The sequence below is a fragment of the Pseudophryne corroboree genome, chromosome 6, assembly GCF_028390025.1.
Source record: "Pseudophryne corroboree isolate aPseCor3 chromosome 6, aPseCor3.hap2, whole genome shotgun sequence".
NCBI lineage: Eukaryota > Metazoa > Chordata > Amphibia > Anura > Myobatrachidae > Pseudophryne > Pseudophryne corroboree.
The window spans coordinates 410,317,988-410,341,578 of NC_086449.1; the positions used below are offsets into that span (position 1 = coordinate 410,317,988).

At 43.4% G+C, this 23,591-nt stretch overlaps 1 protein-coding gene across 1 annotated transcript in view; it reads right to left on the bottom strand.

Moving 5' to 3' along the window:
- The window catches only part of GRM3 (glutamate metabotropic receptor 3), a 522,963-nt gene that overhangs the window by 233,044 nt on the left and 266,328 nt on the right, over positions 1 to 23,591 (bottom strand). The gene's annotated exons all lie outside the window — the stretch shown is intronic.

Consider the following 23,591-nt stretch of genomic DNA (forward strand, 5'->3'; position numbering starts at 1 on the left):
CATGATGCAAAGAAAAAAAGAGGCACACCAAGGTCGCTGTGTGACTAAGCTAAGCGACACAAGTGGCCGACACAAACACCTGGCCCATCTAGGAGTGGCACTGCAGTGTCAGGCAGGATGGCACTTCAAAAAAATAGTCCTCAAACAGCATATGATGCAAAGAAAAAAAGAGGCGCCCCAAGGTCGCTGTGTGACTAAGCTAAGCGACACAAGTGGCCGACACAAACACCTGGCCCATCTAGGAGTGGCACTGCAGTGTCAGGCAGGATGGCACTTCAAAAAAATTGTCCCCAAACAGCACATGATGCAAAGAAAAATGAAAGAAAAAAGAGGTGCAAGATGGAATTGTCCTTGGGCCCTCCCATCCACCCTTATGTTGTATAAACAGGACATGCACACTTTAACGAACCCATCATTTCAGCGACAGGGTCTGCCACACGACTGTGACTGAAATGACTGGTTGGTTTGGGCCCCCACCAAAAAAAGAAGCAATCAATCTCTCCTTGCACAAACTGGCTCTACAGAGGCAAGATGTCCACCTCATCATCTTCCTCCGATTCCTCACCCCTTTCACTGTGTACATCCCCCCTCCTCACAGATTATTAATTCGTCCCCACTGGAATCCACCATCTCAGGTCCCTGTGTACTTTGTGGAGGCAATTGCTGCTCGTGAATGTCTCCACGGAGGAATTGATTATAATTCATTTTGATGAACATCATCTTCTCCACATTTTCTGGAAGTAACCTCGTACGCCGATTGCTGACAAGGTGAGCGGCTGCACTAAACACTCTTTCGGAGAACACACTGGAGGGAGGGCAACTTAGGTAGAATAAAGCCAGTTTGTTCAAGGGCCTCCAAATTGCCTCTTTTTCCTGCCAGTATACGTACGGACTGTCTGACGTGCCTACTTGGATGCGGTCACTCATATAATCCTCCACCATTCTTTCAATGGTGAGAGAATCATATGCAGTGACAGTAGACGACATGTCAGTAATTGTTGGCAGGTCCTTCAGTCCGGACCAGATGTCAGCACTCGCTCCAGACTGCCCTGCATCACCGCCAGCGGGTGGGCTCAGAATTCTTAGCCTTTTCCTCGCACCCCCAGTTGCGGGAGAATGTGAAGGAGGAGATGTTGACGGGTCACGTTCCGCTTGACTTGACAATTTTCTCACCAGCAGGTCTTTGAACCTCTGCAGACTTGTGTCTGCCGGAAAGAGAGATACAACGTAGGTTTTAAATCTAGGATCGAGCACGGTGGCCAAAATGTAGTGCTCTGATTTCAACAGATTGACCACCCGTGAATCCTGGTTAAGCGAATTAAGAGCTCCATCCACAAGTCCCACATGCCTAGCGGAATCGCTCTGTTTTAGCTCCTCCTTCAATGTCTCCAGCTTCTTCTGCAAAAACCTGATGAGGGGAATGACCTGACTCAGGCTGGCAGTGTCTGAACTGACTTCACGTGTAGCAAGTTCAAAGGGTTGCAGAACCTTGCACAACGTTGAAATCATTCTCCACTGCGCTTGAGTCAGGTGCATTCCCCCTCCTTTGCCTATATCGTGGCCAGATGTATAGGCTTGAATGGCCTTTTGCTGCTCCTCCATCCTCTGAAGCATATAGAGGGTTGAATTCCACCTCGTTACCACCTCTTGCTTCAGATGATGGCAGGGCAGGTTCAGGAATGTTTGGTGGTGCTCCAGTCTTCGGCACGCGGTGGCTGAATGCCGAAAGTGGCCGGTAATTCTTCGGGCCACCGACAGCATCTCTTGCACGCCCCTGTCGTTTTTTAAATAATTATGCACCACCAAATTCAATGTATGTGCAAAACATGGGACGTGCTGGAATTTGCCCAGATGTAATGCACGCACAATATTGCTGGCGTTGTCCGATGTCACAAATCCCCAGGAGAGTCCAATTGGGGTAAGCCATTCTGCGATGATCTTCCTCAGTTTCCGTAAGAGGTTGTCAGCTGTGTGCCTCTTCTGGAAAGCGGTGATACAAAGCGTAGCCTGCCTAGGAACGAGTTGGCGTTTGCGAGATGCTGCTACTGGTGCCGCCGCTGCTGTTCTTGCTGCGGGAGGCAATACATCTACCCAATGGGCTGTCACAGTCATATAGTCCTGAGTCTGCCCTGCTCCACTTGTCCACATGTCAATGGTTAAGTGGACATTGGGTACAACTGCATTTTTTAGGACACTGGTGACCCTTTTTCTGAGGTCTGTGTACATTTTCGGTATCGCCTGCCTAGAGAAATGGAACCTAGATGGTATTTGGTACTGGGGACACAGTACCTCAATCAAGTCTCTAGTTGCCTCTGAATTAACGGTGGATACCGGAACCACGTTTCTCACCGCCCAGGCTGCCAAGGCCTGAGTTATCTGCTTTGCAGCAGGATGACTGCTGTGATATTTCATCTTCCTCGCAAAGGACTGTTGGACAGTCAATTGCTTACTGGAAGCAGTACAAGTGGTCTTCCGACTTCCCCTCTGGGCTGACGATCGACTCCCAGCAGCAACAACAGCAGCACCAGCAGCAGTAGGCGTTACACTCAAGGATGCATCGGAGGAATCCCAGGCAGGAGAGGACTCGTCAGACTTGCCAGTAACATGGCCTGCAGGACTATTGGCTTTCCTGGGTAAGGAGGAAATTGACACTGAGGGAGTTGTTGGTGTGGTTTGCAGGAGCTTGGTTACAAGAGGAAGGGATTTATTGGTCAGTGGACTGCTTCCGCTGTCATCCAAAGTTTTTGAACTTGTCACTGACTTATGATGAATGCGCTGCAGGTGACGTATAAGGGAGGATGTTCCGAGGTGGTTAACGTCCTTACCCCTACTTATTACAGCTTGACAAAGGCAACACACAGCTTGACACCTGTTGTCCGCATTTGTGTTGAAATAATTCCACACCGAAGAGCTGATTTTTTTTGTATTTTGACCAGGCATGTCAATGGCCATATTCGTCCCACGGACAACAGGTGTCTCCCCAGGTGCCTGACTTAAACAAACCACCTCACCATCAGAATCCTCCTTGTCAATTTCCTCCCCAGCGCCAGCAACACCCATATCCTCATCCTGGTGTACTTCAACAGTGACATCTTCAATTTGACTATCAGGAACTGGACTGCGGGTGCTCCTTCCAGCACTTGCAGGGGGCGTGCAAATGGTGGAAGGCGCAAGCTCTTCCCGTCCAGTGTTGGGAAGGTCAGGCATCGCAACCGACACAATTGGACTCTCTTTGGGGATTTGTGATTTAGAAGAATGCACAGTTCTTTGCTGTGCTTTTGCCAGCTTAAGTCTTTTCATTTTTCTAGCGAGAGGATGAGTGCTTCCATCCTCATGTGAATCTGAACCAATAGCCATGAACATAGGCCAGGGCCTCAGCCGTTCCTTGCCACTCCGTGTCGTAAATGGCATATTGGCAAGTTTTCAATTTTGATTTTTGGGACATTTTACTGAACTTTTGTTTTTTGGATTTTACATGCTCTCTACTATGACATTGGGCATCGGCCTTGGCAGACGACATTGATGGCATTTCATCGTCTCGGCCATGACTAGTGGCAGCAGCTTCAGCACGAGGTGGAAGTGGATCTTGATCTTTCCCTATTTTAACCTCAACATTTTTGTTCTCCATTTTTTAATGTGTGGAATTATATGCCAGTATCAATGCAATGGCCTACTACTATATATACTGCGCACAACTGAAATGCACCACAGGTATAGAATGTAGATGAATAGTATACTTGACGACACAGAGGTAGGTACAGCAGTGGCCTACCATACCGTACTGCTATATATACTGGTGGTCACTGTCAGCAAACTGCAAAACTAAAATGCACCACAGGTATAGAATCTAGATGGATAGTATACTTGACGACACAGAGGTAGGTACAGCAGTGGCCTTCCGTACTGTACTGCTATATATACTGGTGGTCACTGTCAGCAAACTGCAAAAGTTAAATGCACCACAGGTATAGAATCTAGATGGATAGTATACTTGACGACACAGAGGTAGGTACTGCAGTGGCCTTCCGTACCGTACTGCTATATATACTGGTGGTCACTGTCAGCAAACTGCAAAACTAAAATGCACCACAGGTATAGAATCTAGATGGATAGTATACTTGACGACACAGAGGTAGGTACAGCAGTGGCCTACCATACCGTACTGCTATATATACTGGTGGTCACTGTCAGCAAACTGCAAAACTAAAATGCACCACAGGTATAGAATCTAGATGGATAGTATACTTGACGACACAGAGGTAGGTACAGCAGTGGCCTACCGTACCGTACTGCTATATATACTGGTGGTCACTGTCAGCAAACTGCAAAAGTAAAATGCACCACAGGTATAGAATCTAGATGGATAGTATACTTGACGACACAGAGGTAGGTACAGCAGTGGCCTACCATACCGTACTGCTATATATACTGGTGGTCACTGTCAGCAAACTGCAAAACTAAAATGCACCACAGGTATAGAATCTAGATGGATAGTATACTTGACGACACAGAGGTAGGTACAGCAGTGGCCTACCGTACCGTACTGCTATATATACTGGTGGTCACTGTCAGCAAACTGCAAAACTAAAATGCACCACAGGTATAGAATCTAGATGGATAGTATAGTTGACGACACAGAGGTAGGTACAGCAGTGGCCTTCCGTACCGTACTGCTATATATACTGGTGGTCACTGTGTCAGCAAACTGCACAACTGAAATGCACCACAGGTATAGAATCTAGATGGATAGTATACTTGACGACACAGAGGTAGGTACAGCAGTGGCCTACCGTACCGTACTGCTATGTATACTGGTGGTCACTGTCAGCAAACTGCAAAACTAAAATGCACCACAGGTATAGAATGTAGATGGATAGTATACTTGACGACACAGAGGTAGGTACAGCAGTGGCCTACCGTACCGTACTGCTATATATACTGGTGGTCACTGTCAGCAAACTGCAAAACTAAAATGCACCACAGGTATAGAATCTAGATGGATAGTATACTTGACAACACAGAAGTAGGTACAGCAGTGGCCTTCCGTACCGTACTGCTATATATACTGGTGGTCACTGTGTCAGCAAACTGCACAACTGAAATGCACCACAGGTATAGAATCTAGATGGATAGTATACTTGATGACACAGTGGTAGGTACAGCAGTGGCCTTCCGTACCGTACTGCTATATATACTGGTGGTCACTGTCAACAAACTGCAAAACTAAAATGCACCACAGGTATAGAATCTAGATGGATAGTATACTTGACGACACACAGGTAGGTACAGCAGTGGCCTTCCGTACCGTACTGCTATATATACTGGTGGTCACTGTCAGCAAACTGCAAAACTAAAATGCACCACAGGTATAGAATCTAGATGGATAGTATACTTGACGACACAGAGATAGGTACAGCAGTGGCCTTCCGTACCATACTGCTATATATACTGGTGGTCACTGTGTCAGCAAACTGCAAAACTAAAATGCACCACAGGTATAGAATGTAGATGGATAGTATACTTAATGACGACACAGAGGTAGGTACAGCAGTGGCCTTCCGTACCGTACTGCTATATATACTGGTGGTCACTGTGTCAGCAAACTGCAAAACTAAAATGCACCACAGGTATAGAATGTAGATGGATAGTATACTTGACGACACAGAGGTAGGTACAGCAGTGGCCTTCCGTACCGTACTGCTATATATACTGGTGGTCACTGTGTCAACAAACTGCAAAACTAAAATGCACCACAGGTATAGAATGTAGATGGATAGTATACTTGACGACACAGAGGTAGGTACAGCAGTGGCCTTCCGTACCATACTGCTATATATACTGGTGGTCACTGTGTCAGCAAACTGCAAAACTAAAATGCACCACAGGTATAGAATGTAGATGGATAGTATACTTAATGACGACACAGAGGTAGGTACAGCAGTGGCCTTCCGTACCGTACTGCTATATATACTGGTGGTCACTGTGTCAGCAAACTGCAAAACTAAAATGCACCACAGGTGTAGAATGTAGATGGATAGTATACTTGACGACACAGAGGTAGGTACAGCAGTGGCCTTCCGTACCGTACTGCTATATATACTGGTGGTCACTGTGTCAACAAACTGCAAAACTAAAATGCACCACAGGTATAGAATGTAGATGGATAGTATACTTGACGACACAGAGGTAGGTACAGCAGTGGCCTTCCGTACCGTACTGCTATATATACTAGTGGTCACTGTGTCAGCAAACTGCAAAACTAAAATGCACCACAGGTATAGAATGTAGATGGATAGTATATTTGACGACACAGAGGTAGGTACAGCAGTGGCCTACTGTACCGTAATGCTATATATTATATACTGGTGGTCAGCAAACTGTGCAAAACTGAAATGCACCACAGGTATGGATGGATAGTATACTTGACGACACAGAGGTAGGTACAGCAGTGGCCTTCTGTACCGTACTCCTATATATTATATACTGGTGGTCAGCAAAATTATGCACTGTACTCCTACTATATACTGTCTACAATGCAGCACAGATATGGAGTGTTTTTCAGGCAGACAACGTATACTGGTGGTCACTGGTCAGCAAAACTCTGCACTGTACTCCTCCTATATAATATTATACTGGTGGTCCCCAGTCCCCACAATAAAGCAGCACACTGAGCACAGATATGGAGTGTTTTTCAGGCAGACAACGTATACTGTCAGCAAAACTCTGCACTGTACTCCTGCTATATAATACAGCTGCTCCCCAGTCCCCACAATTAAGCAGTGTGAGCACAGATATATGCAGCACACTGAGCACAGATAAGGAGCGTTTTTTTCATGCAGAGAACGGATAAAACTGGTGGTCACTGATCAGCAAAACTCTGCACTGTACTCCTCCTATATTAATATACAGCTGCTCCCCAGTCCCCACAATTAAGCAATAAGTAAAGCAAGCACAAATATTTGCATCAACAATACACGGAGAGGACGCCAGCCACGTCCTCTCCCTAACATTTCCAATGCACGAGTGAAAATGGCAGCGATGCGCGGCTGCTTATATAGAATCCGAATCTCGCGAGAATCTGACAGCGGGATGATGACGTTCGGGCGCGCTCGGGTTAACCGAGCCATACGGGAGAATCCGAGTATGCCTCGGACCCGTGTAAAAAGGGTGAAGTTCGGGGGGGTTCGGTTTCCGAGAAACCGAACCCGCTCATCACTAATTGAGATAGATTCTCTACATATAATGCCATTATTCCAATACAGACATTCTACATATCATGTCTCCCGATACTGATACTCCCCCATATCATGCTTCCTGCTTACTGATGCTCGTCTACAACGTGATCCTCAAGTATTGATTCTCCCAATATCATGCTACCCTTTATTGATCCTCTCAATATCATGCCCCTTTCCAGAAAAAGTAATTCTCCCTAGTACTTTCACTGTCAGGGTGGTTCTGCCAAGTGAGGACAGCAGAGGTCTGATCTTTGTTGTAGTCTTACAAGATGTGAAGTACAGTACACTGAGAGACTGGCTAGCAAACAAAATACAGCTGTCTTATTATGAATTTCTGCCAGGCTAAATGGCATTGCCTCTTTGCTGTGATTGGGTTAAAAAATAACTAAATCAATCAATCAATCAATCAATCAATCAATACATCCATTAATCAGAAATGAAATAAAAATAGAGGATAAAAATTAATTGTAAAAAATAACTACAGCAATTAGTCATTATCTACTGTTTAATTTAGATTTTTTTCCAATATGTAGAATAACAAAAAAGTTACAAACATGCTGTATTAAGAAAGTAATTTTAGAAATGATGTTTCATCCTCACCTAGTGAATTATGATTTTCGATTGGTTAAAATATTTAAGTCATATTTGTGTTCATTTCGTATGCTCTGTTGCTTTGCATATTGTCCTTCATCAAATCATCCCTTAGTGGCTAGAGGTTTATGAATGCTGTTTATGATGACTAAATTTGTCGGAATGCAGGCATATATAACTCAACTCCCCAGACAGTGCTGCACATCAACATTTGATGAGGATGAACTGTATTATTTACCAGCAAGCCTGATATGTATAAAAAAAACGTATCCAACTTCATTCTGCCACAAAAGATGCCTGTGCAGTTCATAAAGTTCTTTTTACTATCTTAAACAACAAAAGCATAATCTACCTGTGCCTCCACAGAATACACATCTTCTCTGACAATGCATGTCATTTCTAAATTATAAAGCAAATAAAAGGGTAGGATATTAAAATAGCGGCAACACCTCTTGGCTATTCTGGGCATGTTAATTGACCATTTTTTTTATTTGAATTCCTAGATGAATGCAGATTTCTATTAACATGTGCATTGTTATGTTAATTTTATGAACTCAAAACAACATATAATATCCCACACTGTGCATAAATACATTTATTACAGTAATAACTTAGAAGAAAGAAAGAAAGAAAATTAAAAATTGTATTCAGTAGCAAAAGCATGGTATTGTAGATAGATCTTGCCATGTGCAATTAAATAGAACCTAGACAGACTTTTTGCTCAAGTAAATAAAAGTTCTATTGTTTTTATAAGTAGAGATGAGCAAATTTGTGATTACATTTTACCTAAATCAGGTTGCACGAAAGAACAGACTGTTAAATCTTTGAAAAAGGGAGTGTGAAATTCTTAATGGCGCTTCTAGTAAACCGATTGCTGCCTTCTTGGTCCAACGGTGGACTTATCCCAGGTAGTCCAAAAGTGGAACAGAAAGAGTTGTGGTGGTGTGGACCAGATGGCGCTATCGCTCAAGCGGTGATGGTGAATATGAGAGTGCTCAAAAAAATACTTAGCTGTGCCGTCTCCGGACGGAAAGTCAAGGGTGTTCAATGTTCAATTCTTGATAGAGAGCTCAACCGTGTTCAAAAAATAGGAAAATTAAACAGAAGTATACAATGTGTAGTATTGTCGCGTGAAACAAAATGAGGCAATAACGTAGTCTACGGTTTTTGCCGATAGGCTAGTAGGCTTCACTAGGCAATGTGAATGGTCAGAGAATTGGTGATCTTTTTAAACCAACAAATTGAGACAGTGTTCTCATATAAACACACCTGACTTACAAAAAGACAGGTGTTGACATGCCCATAAAGGTATCTTTTCAAGATGTGACATGCTCTTTATCAATTGGTGGTTGAAGACCAGGATCTAAATGGTATCTGCTATTGTGAGAGAGGGGCGTACCTAACACTCACGTGAGTGACGGTCGATATCCTCATATAACGGTTTCTTTCAAGGACATCGTTCCAAAGGGGTTATCATGGTGGTTAAATATCCGATGCTGGAATACTCGACCATATATGAAATGTGAGACAGAAGTACACAATGTGTAGTATATTCAAAAAACATGTGGTATCTTAGCCACTGTTTATAGGCGTACCTAATTTCAAAATGATCAGTATCTTTCTATGCTGGTAGTGAAACCATAGAATTCCTAAAAACACACCTGACTTACATAGAGACAGGTGTCTGGACGCCCATAACAGTATCTTTCATGAGATATGGGGTTCTCTATCAGTCAGTGGCGGGTAGCCAAACTTAAAATAGTGAGGGAGGCGTACCTAACACTCACGTGCAAAACGGTTAGTGTCCTCATATAGCGGCTTCTTTCAAGGACCTCGATCCAGGAGTAGTAAAAAGTAAAATTTATTCAAAGTACATAACATAAAAAACAGGCTGATCTTAGCGTAAGAGTCCGGCTCTGATGGAAGTGAGAACCGTCTTGGAACAATAAGTGGCCAACTTAGGGGTTCAAAAAAAAAATATATTTATGACAAGGTCCTACCTTCCTTCAGAGTCCAATAGACAGGTCCGCTGTTGAAGAGCCCCCTCTAAGCCAAGCGTTTCGAGTCAGGAGACTCTGTTTCAAGGCATGCCTTGAAAAAGAGTCTCCTGACTCGAAACGCGTTGGATTATTTTCCTATTTTCGCGTTGGCTTATTTTCCTTATTTTCCTATTTTTTGAACACGGTTGAGCTCTCTATCAATAATTGAACATTGAACACCCTTGACTTTCCGTCCGGAGACGGCACAGCTAAGTATTTTTTTGAGCACTCTCATATTCACCATCACCGCTTGAGCGATAGCGCCATCTAGTCCACACCACCACAACTCTTTCTGTTAAATCTTTGAGTTTGCAAGGCCTGAGGTCATAAACGGCTATTGGTTGCTAGAGCACAATGGAGAGTGGGTAGGGCAGACTAATTCAGTCCCTCCATCTGGTTGTTTTTTTGTGCAGTGTAGATCTTACAAGCCTTTACACTTTCATTCAGCATGATATGAAAATTCTTTTTGAAATGATCACATTTTTGATAAAAAAATATATAGGTGTGTGTGTGTGTGTGTGTGTGTGTGTGTGTGTGTGTAAAAATACAACTTTTTACTGCCATTCTTTATTTATTTTCCAGGAGAAGCGGATCTGCAGGGAGCCTCCGAGAGCGGGACAGGGTTGTGACATCATGAAGCCCTGCCCCCACATCATGAAACACTGCAATTCGCGACTCCCTGCGAAGGGCTAAAATGATGCAATTCGATTAATTTCATCCCATCCCCCACCCCACGGACCCACGAATACCGGAGAGTACTGTATCTCTCCATCCTGCCCACTTCACTAGGGTGCAGGCAGGATGTGGGAGATCTGCCTGCTCTTTCGGGGGTGCGGGGAGCCTCCCGCTACTTCCAGTAGAGAAGGCTAGTATGAATTTGGAGTGTGTGTATAAAGATTGCTAGACATCCTGTAAATAAATCAGTAGTTGCTTCACCAGAAATATGGTATGTGTACGTGACAGTACATCAACTTGAAGGTGTCAGATCCCCAACCCCTTTGACAGCAAAAGACACAGCTCGGCGCAACTAGGCGTGGGTGCATCTAGCCGCACCGGGAGTGCCCATACATTACAGATGCCTTCCAAATATATATATATATATATATATATATATACATACACACATATATATTTGGAAGGCACCTGGTCATTTATCTGATTTTATTTTAGGAGTTCCGGGTCTTGTATATGGTATATATATATATATATATATATATATATATACTCATCACCCTTTATATATTTTATGTCCATCATTCAACATATATTTTTATATGTCCTTCATCTTCCTTTTTATGCCTATCATCCCATCACCCATACATACCTCCCAACTTTTCAGAGGAGCAGAGAAGGACTTTTGCATGCACCAAAAATGCATGTCTGAAAAAAAAGGAGGTATGGCTTTGCCCCTCTGATTTTGTCACGCAGGAGGCATGCCCCCAGACCCTCTCTCCAGTGAATAGATACTGTGCACATGCGTATAGCATATATTTACCACGTGCTCTGATAAGCGGTGATGTATGACGGGAACCACTCAGCAGCATGTATGACGGGAACCTTCCATCCCGCCCCCCTGCCCTTCTCCACACGACACTGCGGCCTGCGGGTGGAACAGCAGGAATAGAGGCTGATTATTGATTAAATCTAAAAAATGGCAACTTCAGCAGTGTACATGGGTAAAGGTTCTGCATTATGTTTCATTTCTCAGTGAAGTAAATAGTTCCCAATAAATTGATAAGCTAAATATGGTTAAGTCTGAAAATGGCAGCCTCTGTTGTTTGTACAGATGGGTCCACGTTTATCTTGACCTTTAATAGGATTAACTGAGACTGGCCAATCGGACTTAGGTGGTCATTCCGAGTTGTTCGCTCGTTGCCGTTTTTTGCAACGCAGCGATTAGGTGGAAAATGCGCATGCGCATGGTATGCAGCGCGCATGCGCTAAGTAATTTAACACAAAACTTTGGAGTTTTACACAAGCTCGAGCAACGTTTTTTCAACGCTCGAGTGATCGTAGTGTGATTGACAGGAAGTGGGTGTTTCTGAGCGGCAACTCAGCGTTTTCAGGGAGTGTACTAAAAAACGCAGGCGTGCCAGGTATAAACGCAGGAGTGACTGGAGAAACGGGGGAGTGGCTGGCCGAACGCAGGGTGTGTTTGTGACGTCAAAGCAGGAACTAAACGGACTGAGGTGATCGCAATCTAGGAGTAGGTCTGGAGCTACTCAGAAACTGCAAGGAATTATTTAGTAGCAGTTCTGCTAACCTTTCGTTCACTATTCTGCTAAGCTAAGATACACTCCCAGAGGGCGGCGGCCTAGTGTTTGCAATGCTGCTAAAAGCCGCTAGCGAGCGAACAACTCGCAATGAGGGCCTTAATCCCCTGCTGTATTGTTCTCTGTAGTGTATTGCAGCTGTGAACAATAGATGAAGGGTTTATGCTAATAAGTCATGTTGTGCCTAGGTGCAGAAAACTAGTCAAGATAACCATGGACCCATCTGTAGGTGTCAAGCCCACTAAAGCTGTGGATGAAAGATACTGAAAATGTGATATTGTCTATTAGAATTTCCATTATCTCTCGCCCCGTGTTTTTTTGTGATGAACTCAATAGAACTGAGTTTCTTCTGCCATTGGTAGTAGTGCTGTTGCAAGGGAAGGGGATCTGTACTTTTAAACCTGGCCCAATGGGGTTCCAGGTCCCGTTACCCCCCATCCCTGTTGTAGACTGTGGCATTTGGGGTGGGGAGAGAGAGGCCAGATTGCGGCTACAGCATTGAACTGGGAAGAGAGGATGCTGCAGACGCAGTCAGTCCTCTCTTTCCTTGCATGATGTGCAGGGGTAGTGAGCGATTGCACCCGCCAACCCCCCGCCCTTTGCCTCCATCGCCCATTGGTTCTCACACCTTTGGCTCCCTGTTGTGGCCACACAAAGTGAATATTTTTATATTTTCTAAGGAGGGGGACTGGCCTCACCTCCCTGCATTGACCACGCTCCTCCCAGTACCTGGGCCTAGCACAGCTGCGGCGTCCCTGATTGGGAATATATTTTAACACTCCTTCCTACAACTTGCATCACCAGACTAGTCCATTCTTGCTGCATAGTAGACCAGGGAGACACTAGCCTGCCCACGAGGCCTTCAGCAATTTAGGAGAGTACAGGTAACTTTTTTCATTTTAAAAATAAAACACTTTTCTTTACTTCACTTTAAAATATTCTAAAACTAATTTTAATAGGTATAGAGTCTGGAAAATTCCTTCCATGTAGCATATTGGCTGAGAAGTGTGGTGTCTGTCTCTTAACTAGCTGTGGGAATTACTTGTGTTCTCATTCTCATTCCTGCAAGGTCATTGAATAGAAGCCAGCAATTTAACAAGTATGATTTCAGCTATAATTTTCTGCTAATAAGTCAATTTATACAGAAATAAGAAATGTTTCCACAAACCTCATTAACTCTGAAAGTTAGGATAGAGAGTTAACATTTTCATGGCTTGTGATTTCCTTCATGTAATAAGGTCAGAAAACTTGTTTGTCCAGTACTGCGAGACAGACTCTATCAAATCTTTTCAAATGTAAAAATCAAAGTTGTATTTTCAAGGGATCATAACATAAACATTTAGTTTTACTTTGTTTCTCAACCTTTACTTGATGAAAACATCCTCATGATCCGATTGGTAAAAGGACTGAAGGGCAAGTTGAAGATGTTTGATGACTAACATCATTTAATCTCATTATAATTCAAAGTAGATATTATCTGGAGATAATGAATTCTGCACTCTTGCAATGTGTCCATTCTTCACCTGCCTTTCCAGTTATTAAAGGTCATTTATGAACCATAAAAAATGCATACTACAGTGCTGTTTCCCATAAATATAGTAAGAACCTATGTGATAAAAAAATAAATAAATGCTTCAGAAACTAAAGAACAGAAATTTTGAGCTGACGACTGACTGTGTTTTCTGGGTGAAACATTTTCTGCTATCTATAGCTATAGATTTTTTAGTCCATTTCTACTGGACAAGCATAAAGCAAAAATGCAATTTATATGTGTACAATTATAAGCATGCATACAGTTGGCCACATTACAGTTGGCCCCAGTACTTAATGTCATCAGTGCACCAAAAATTATTATCCACTATGGAAGGAATAACAAAGTTGCCTAAAAAATGTAGACAACCTGCAGTTTTCAGAGGTTTTCCTCAATCCCCTATGATTTAAAGTGGTCTTCAGAGGATAATGGAGATATCCGCTAATGTCCGCTGGCACTGCAGTTCCCATAGAATGCTATGGGGCCAGTGGCGGATCTTTTGAGTTGTGGAATTAGTGTGACCAGTGTGTATGAGGCCTGTCATGTAAGTGTGACCTGTATATAGGGGAGGCAATCACGAGACCACCTGTCAGGATCCCGGTGGTCACAATACCGACACCGAAATCCCAAGAGGTGGTGAAATGCCGCTGCCAGATTACTGGCATCACAGGCTTTTCTCCCTCTCACTTTGGGAGCACAGCGTGGTGCTTGCCCCGCTGCCGGCATACTGGTGGCCAGGATCCCGCTGTCTGAATCATGACAGCTGGGATCCCGGCCGCCGGTAACACGTATGTATTCTGTCTATAGTGATCATTGTGTAAATATATATCAATGGATTGGAGGAGGGGTCCTAAACCATTATAGTCAGGGGTTAAAGTGGACTGGAACGGGTCAGAATGCAGTTCCGGCAGTTCTGTGTGTGTAACACCCCGGGGGTTGCCGGGTGTCTATTTGGTAAATAGGTCAGGTGTTCAGTGGCTTAGTGATGGACCCTTTTCCTAAGATGTTTTTTCCATACCTTGTTCGATGTAAATGGTTCAGAGAGGTAGGACAGATTGATACATAAACAGGAAGGTCATTTAACAGCAATCTCAATAGAGAGAATTCTTTATTTTACCGTAATAAATACTGGGTAGAAAAAGAGGTTATTTGGTTCATGCAATCAAGATAATCAAGAACGTTACATTCAAAAAGATTAAATCACTTTGTGGCATTCAATACCGACTAATTCACTTGACAGCTCACAATTTACTGGATGAGTCAATGTGGTTCATAAAAATACTGATTTAGAATCAAACTAATCACAATTATGCTAATATTACTTAGTGCAATTCAGAAGACAAAGAATAAGAATATGATCAAAAAAGGAATACTTTGCAAAAATTGATTAAAGTCACTGAGGGTTAGAAAAATACAATCTCTATTTTCCCTTAATGTCCCTACACTCAGTCCAGATCTTCTCCGGCAATTAGAATAATGCTGGAGATCATTTATCCCACAGTATCACAGTGTTAAATTTGGGGGACTAAGGGTTTAAATTGAATTTGTTGCTCAATGATTTGGGTACCTCCTAAAAGAAATCCAAGTCCAGGAATCAAATACCTGACTCTCACTGTCAGGGTAGACAGTGTCACTGTATGCCAATTATGCACAGGGTTTGTGTGGCAAATATGTCTTTAGGTTCCAATTTAGTAAAACGTTTCTGTAGCGAATGCTCAAAGTAACAAGTGTCTCTGTACTAATAGTGGTGCCATTCAATCAGGGGTCAATCTATGGCAGTGACCTGTATCATGTCTCCAGGCACACTCCTTAATGTGGTAGCTGGGCAAGGTGTATGTATGAAATAAAATGGTGTTTTGCACTCACCCTCCTGTGGTACAACGGATAACACAGCATCTGTAACTCACTCGTCCATGTCTTTCTCCAAACGGCGTCACAACCTGCTCAAAATGGCCGTTGCATCTACGTCTCTGCATAGGCCTGGTGGTGCCTGTACCCTGGCTGTGGCATCCCTTGCCTGCACTCCCACCTCCCACAACCTTCCTGCAAGCACCCCACTGCCTCTGCTCTGCAGCATAGCTCACAGCCGTCTGCTGCATGACCGCTCGACTCTCCAGTTCTCACTGCACATCTCCGTTCCTCACACATGTCTTCTCATGGCAATGGCTTCAGCTCCAACCAACATGTCACACCCTCTTCTTCCCAGAAGGTGCCACTTGCTCCTCCTGCTCTATCTAATCGGATCCCGTCACCTCACTGTACAGGCCATGTGACCAGGCTCTGGGTCTATTCCTTTAAATCTCACTATGCCAGAAAACACTGTTCTTACAACTAAAGAGGCATACACAGTTTCCTCTAGGGTGCCACACCTGTCCACATTGCCCAGCCACAGCATTGAAATATCCAATTTCAATGCTGTGGCCCTAACCAATATGATGCCCTAGGAAAGATATTGGCTGGGGCCCCCTAGCACCACCGCTGGTTCCGCCTCTGACCTTGCACCTCTTTCCCAGCATCATCACCCCTCACCCATAGCATTTCTTATTTTGGTGTTTGTACCCGCTATATTTTAAATAGGAACAGTTCGCACATTTGGCACTCAGCCCAAAAAGGGTGTGTGTTTTTGCTGGCAAGGGGCATGGCCACAAAATAGTAAACCCAATTCCAATTACGCCACACAGTACTGCAACTTTATGCACATTTGAACATGCGATAGTGTCCATAATTCATATTACATCCCACAGTAGTATCACTTTACCTTATAAACGTTACTCCTCACAGTAGAGCACCTTATTCACATTACATCACACTGAATTGCTCCTTATTCACATTACACCACACCTTATTGCTCTTTATTCACATTAGACGACACAGTAGTGCCCTTTCTATATGAAACACCACATAGTAGAGCACCTTATACACATAATGCCACAGAGTAATGCCCCTTACACATATGAGACACATTATTAATGTCCTTATAAACATAATGCGCCTTACACATTATGACAACCTTTATTAATGCCCTTTTACACATAATGTCCCTTACACATATGCCGCACATTATTAATGCCCTAATACACATAATGACACACATAATGCCCCCTACATATTTGCTGCACATTATTAGTGACCCTATATACATAATGACACACATACAGTAGTACCCTGTTACACATATGCTGCACATTATTAATGCCCTTATACACATAATGACACGCATAGTGCCCCTTACACATATGTTGCACATTATTAATGCATTTTACATGACAAACATAATGCTCCTTACACATATTCCGAACACTACTGCGCAACCAACCCACTCACATGCACACAGCACTCACACTGCCACTAACACTGTGACCTCTGCCTCTGCTTGGATACAGATGTGTCCTCATAAATCTTGCCTCAATGCTAAAGTCGGGCACCTTTTTTTATGAAAATGAATCTTATTTGCATTGCTCTGTGGCTATGATGCACAAGAAGCTTCTGCTGATTAAAATTATATGCATCATGCCTATATACTGTGTGAGACTGTGGCTCTGCATATGAAATGCTACACACAGAATATAGGCATGCCGCATATAATTTTAATCAGCAGAAGCTGCTGATGCCCCCAGGCATATCAAATGCCCTAGGCAATTGCCTAGTTTGCCTATGCCTATGGCCGGCTCTGGAAATATCTGCTGCAACCGTTCCATTACACACCTGCTCAGTACTTGGCTGCATAGTCTATAGACCATGCCCAGCATCTCACAATCCCCTACAGTACCTCATACACCCTGCTGCCCTGTACTGGCACCAACTCCTGGGGTGTATGTGGGGGTGATATGGGGTATATGTGGGGGATTAGGGTGTGTGTGGGGTGACAGAGAGATATAGTGTGTATTTGAGGGACAGGCAGAGTAGAGTGTATGTGATAATATGGGTATAAGCAGCACTACTACTGTGGACCATATGTGTAAGGGACACTACTATTGTGGGCATAGTGTATAAGGGGCACTACTGTGTGGCATAATGTGAATAATGTGAATAAGTGGTGCTACTGTGTGGCATAGTGTGAATAAGGGGCACTACTTTGTGTCAGAATGTAAATAAGGAGTATTACTTGTGGTGTAACATAAATTAGGGGCACTACATGAGGTGTAATGTGAATAAGAAGAACTACATGTGGTGTAATATGAATAAGATTTTGCTACTGTGTGGTGTAATTTCAATTTGGGTTTCTACTGTGTGTGGTCGTTACCGCCTATTACTGTTATACTCTACCGCCACCAAGCACCCAGAACTTGCTTGGAGGCAGTAGCACAGCCTCCTGTTTCAGGGCTGCTGGGAGTGTGACATCATCATGCTTCCACTGCTGGCACGTAGAAGACCCTGGGGGCTGTGCGACATTGGGCATGGTGTAGCTGTAGCACCTAGAAGATCCTCTGGTTCCTGTGTCTCTCTCTCCTTGCTGGCAGGCAGAGGCAGGCAAAGAAACAATGACAGCGCCAGCCTGGGGGTGAGTAATTCCTCGAGTTGTCTGGTCCCCTCCAGTGCAATATGTCTGACTGTCTGTGTGAGAGACACAGAGTGAAGGAGGGGGGGGGGGGGCGCAGGCTGAGAAGCACAGAGTGAAGGGGGGACACAGGCTGAGAGACACAGAGTGAAGGAGGGTGGGGACACAGGCTGAGAGACACAGAGTGAAGGAGGGTGGGGACACTGGCTGAGAGACACAGAGTGAAGGCCCAGGCTGAGACACAGAGTGAAGGAGGGAGGGACACAGGCTGAGAGACAAAGGCAAAGAAACATGCAGATGGAATGGAAATAAATGTTCTTAATGTTCTTAAAGTGACGAGAAAATGGGGACATGTCATGTTGACACACCCCATTTTCATTGACCATGCTCATTTTTTGAGGGGGGGAAGGGCACACCTTAGGCATACGCACACAGTAGCACCATGATTTCTTTTTTTACTTGCACCACTGGAGGAGAGCTATTGATCACTGGAACTGAGTGAGTCTGGAAGAGGGATCTATGCAAGACCATAGATCAGGAAGAGTGGTCGCTTATCAAACAACATGTTTCAAATCATTGATAAATACTTTCCTCACTTGAAGGTCTATACAAGTTGGTACTTAGGGCCTTATTCAGTTTTGTTAGCAAACCAAAAAAGCCCACTAATGGGCAAACCCATGCTGCACTGCCGGTGGGGCAGATGTAACATGTGCACAGAGAGTTAGATTTGTGTGGGTTGTGTTCAAACTGAAATCTAAATTGCAGCCAGTATTTACCCTGCACAGAAACAATATAACCCACCCAAATCTAAATCTCTCTGCACATGTTACATCTGCCCCACCTGCAGTGTAACATGGTTTTGGCCATTAGTGTGCTTTTTTGGCTTGCTAACAAGCCTGAATAACCCACTTAGTTGCCTCTAATCTCCAACATATTTATCCAACTACTATACTTCCAACGGGTGGTCTTCAGTATGCCGAATGTTGGGATCCCGGCGCACAGTATACCGGTGCCGGAATCCCGACACCCGGCATACCGACAGATATTCTCCCTTGTGGGGGTCCACGACCCCCCTGGATGGAGAATAAATAGCGTGGCGCACGCAGCGCGGCGAGCCCGCAAGGGGCTCATTTGCGCTCGCCACATTGTCGGTATGCCGGCGGTCGGGCTCCCGGCGCCGGTATGCTGGTCACCGGGAGCCCGGCCGCCGGCATACCATACTACACCCCTTCCAACCTGTGTTGGAGACACTGTGGAGGCATTGGCACCTTTATTTCTGTTTAGTAGCACTGCCCTCAATTCGCAAATATTTGGCAATCTCAGTCCTTATAGTGCAACTTCTTTACACCAATATACTGTATCTATTGACTATTTTGCTGTGCTATAATGATATCTGAAAAAAATCAATAAAGCAAATGATATTTTTTAACAAAATGCATGCAGATACTGCTAGGTCTCAAATAGCTATACACTGAATAAAATCCACCATGTTGCAACTGTATGATAACACAAATCTGGTATGTAGTGCAATTGGAATATATCATACGCACGCTTTGCAAAAGACCTAAACCTGTCTACTCCGAAGACATTGTTACTCTGATATCAACTTGCCACTCCCCAGAGGTGGATTACCCACTATGTATATGAGACACTTGCCTAGGGGTGCCACTTGCTGGAGGGGCGGCACAGCAGTTTCCCTTGCATGGCAGCCATGATAGGCCACTGGCCAGATGAGACCAGGTGATTTTTTGGGGGCATTACAACTTATTTTTTTATTGTGCGACTGGCAGGGGGAGGGTGGCAATGGGCAGTAAATGTTGGTGCAGGAGATGGTGGGGGTAAGGTTGGGACTAATTTGGTTGTCTGGAGGTGTTTGTACTGGCCCTGACATGAAGGGGGAAGGGACATGATGGAGGAACCACTTGTGACTGGGACAGCCTGACCCCTAAATTTGTCCCTGACACTTCCTGATATAACTTAGTTACTATATGGGTATAACTCGCTACTCATTAGCTAACCCCTGGGCCCATATCCTCTCCCCATTCTTATTCTGTCCTCTCCTTTCCCCATAGTTATACACAAAAAGTCCAACTGCACACCACCATTACTATTATCTAACTTTTCATTATTTGTTGTCTAAAATTTCCAGTTGTGGCTACTTTATATTTGTGATGTTAGTGTATTAGAATGCTTAATATTTGTACACACTCCCTTACAAATGTTTGTAAGCCTGTATCTTCAGTGATGGTCCCTGGGACCAGGGGAATGCTGGGAAGTGGGTGGTCTATTGGCAGTGTGCCTGGAGTTGGGGATGGAATAAAAAGCACAGCAGTGAAATTACATGTCTCTGTGTCCTGATGACTGGATTTACAAACATATGAACAAAACATGGTGTCAGAAGAAGTTTAACTTGGACTGCTAGTGCTCTCAGAGTGTGAAAGAATCTTGCAGAAGTCTGTGGCTGTGATACTCTGTGTCTGCAAAACCTGCCGTGTGCTCCTATCTTCAAACAGTGAGTAACCATGGATAAACTAGCTCCTCCAACCGGCATGCTGATGTCTGGTAACTTGTCTGAAAACTGGAAAAGATTTAAGCAAAGGTTTAATATATTTCTTGCTGCATGTGGAGCTGATTCAGAGACTGACAAAACGAAGGCATCCATTTTCCTCCATGTGATAGGAGAGGATGTGCAGGACATTTATAATAGTTTTCAGTTTGCTGAGGGGCAGAATATGGTGCTATCTTCTATTATGCAAAAGTTTGAAGATTAGTTTGTGCCAAGGAAAAATGTGACATATGAAAGATATAAGTTTTTCACATGTGATCAGAAGTCTGTAGATGGATTTAATCAGTATGTCACAGAGCTGTAATCACTCAGTAAAACCTGTGAGTTTGGTTATTTAAAGGATTCACTGATTAGAGATCGTATTGTCTGTGGAATACCTGATAATGGACTCAGAGAGAGACAGCTGAGGGAGCAAGACCTAATACTAGAAAAGGCAGTGACTATGTGTAGATCTGCAGAAATAACTAGATTTCAAGTCAAAAAGTTACACAAGGAAGTTGATGCTGATGTGCATGTAGTGCAGAAAACAGAGCCATGCAAACATCCATTCTCAAGAATTAAGCAGTCTAATCCACAGTCTAATAAAGAAATGTGTAGTAGATGTGGAAATGCTCACAATCCTAAAATGGGCCCTGCTTATGGTAAAACCTGCATGAAATGTGGTAGACTTAATCACTGTGCCAAATACTGTCAAATTAAAAGTAAAACAACCAAAGTGCATGCTTTGTGGATGAATTCTTTGTGGATTGCATTGAACTTTGCAGTGCAGATAAGAAAGAATGGATTGTCCCTTTAACTGTGAACGAGATTGTCATTCCCTTTAAGCTTGATACTGGTGCGCAGGTGAATTTAATATCATTTCAAGACTATAAGACTTTTAGAGTAAAACCTAAAATTCACCCAGCCAAAGTGAAAGTTTCAGGGTACACTGGGGAGGAAATTCCAGTGAGAGATACATGCTTAGTGACACTGAAATATAAGGGACAACAGTTTAAAACATCTCTACTGATTGTGGATAAAAATGTGCAACCGATTCTAGGATTAAGTAAGTTCCTGTGAGAAACTAAGCTTGCTAAAGAAAGTTTTTATGGTGACATCACAAGTAGAAGATGACTGCAAATCGATGTTTACAGAATACAGAGACTTGTTTGAAGGTCTAGGTTGTTTGCCTGGAGAGCATAAAATAAATATAGACACGCAAGTTTCTTCAGTGATACACACCTGTAGAAAAGTGCCGTTTGCGCTGAGAGAAAAACTGAAACAAGAGTTAAATCGCATGGAAGCCTTGGGTGTGATACAGAAAGTTGATGAGCCTACTGAATGGGTAAGCTCCTTAGTAATTGTTGAAAAGAAAAATGGACAACTCCGAATATGTCTAGACCCCAGAGATTTAAACAAAGCTATTAAACAAGAACATTTCAAACTACCAACCAGAGATTAAATCATGTCGCAATTTGCGGGAGCAAAATGGTTCAGTGAATTGGACGCATCTTCAGGATTCTGGCAAATGAAGCTAGATGAGGCCAGCTCAAAGCTTTGTACATTTAATACACCAGAAGGTCGATACAGATTTCTTCGACAACCATATGGAATATTGTCTGCTCCAGAAGTAAATCACAAAAAGATACACATGATTTTTGAACATATTCCAGCTGTTGAAACAATGATGGATGACATTATTGTCTCGGGATCTACAAAGGAAGAACATGATTCTAGATTGAGACAAGTAATGGAACTTGTCAAGAAAGTGAATCTAAAGCTAAACAAGGACAAATGTGAATTTGGCGTGAATACACTTACCTTTATGGGCGACGTGGTCTCGGATCAAGGTGTAAAACCAGACCCAAGGAAAATATGGGTCGTGAAACATGGAACGTCCTAACAACAAAGATGACATCAGAAGATTCCTAGGAATGATTACTTACTTAGGAAAGTTTATTTCTCAACTCTCTGAATAAACAGCCTCTCTTAGATGGTTGTTGGACAAAGATAACGAGTGGATGTGGTCACATGAACAAGAAGAAAGTTTGCAAAACTTGAAACAGATCATTACAGAGCAACCAGTGCTAAAATTATTTGATCCTGCGAAAAGAATAAGAATTTCAGCAGATGCTTCGCAATTTGGCTTAGGCTCAGTGCTGTTACAAGAACATGAGAATACATGGCAACCAGTAATCTATGCATCAAGAGCACTGACAAGTGCTGAAACAAGGTATGCTCAGATAGAAAAAGAACTTCTAGCGATCACATATGCATGTGAGCGATTTCATCAGTTTGTGTATGGTCAAACATTTACAGTGGAAACTGACCACAAGCCATTGATAGCTATCATGACTTAATCATTACATGACTGTCCCATGAGAATTCAATGAATGCTTATCAGACTACAGAAATATGATGTACACTTGCTGTACTGTCCCGGCAAATACATGTACATTGCTGATACACTTTCTCGTACTGTGGACAAAAGTGAAGGTTCCAAAAGTCTGATGGATGAAGAGATAGAAGCCTATGTTAATTTGATCGTAGCTTCTCTACCAGTGTCTCTTGCAAGACAAGAACAGATTAGGAAAGAAACTGAGACAGATGACACAATAAAAGTGTTGAAAGATATCATTCTGAAAGGTTGGCCAGCAGAAAAACATGCGTGCCCGCTGTCTATCCATGATTATTGGATGTACCGCAGTGACCTTACAGTTGTCGATGGTATTATTTACAAAGGCAATAGGTTTGTCATACCTGCACAACTAAGAAAAACTATGCTGTGCAAGATACATGAAGGCCACTTAGGAGAAGAAAAATGTAAGCGGAGAGCGCATGAAGTTATGTATTGGCCAAGAATGAACCAAGACATAGCA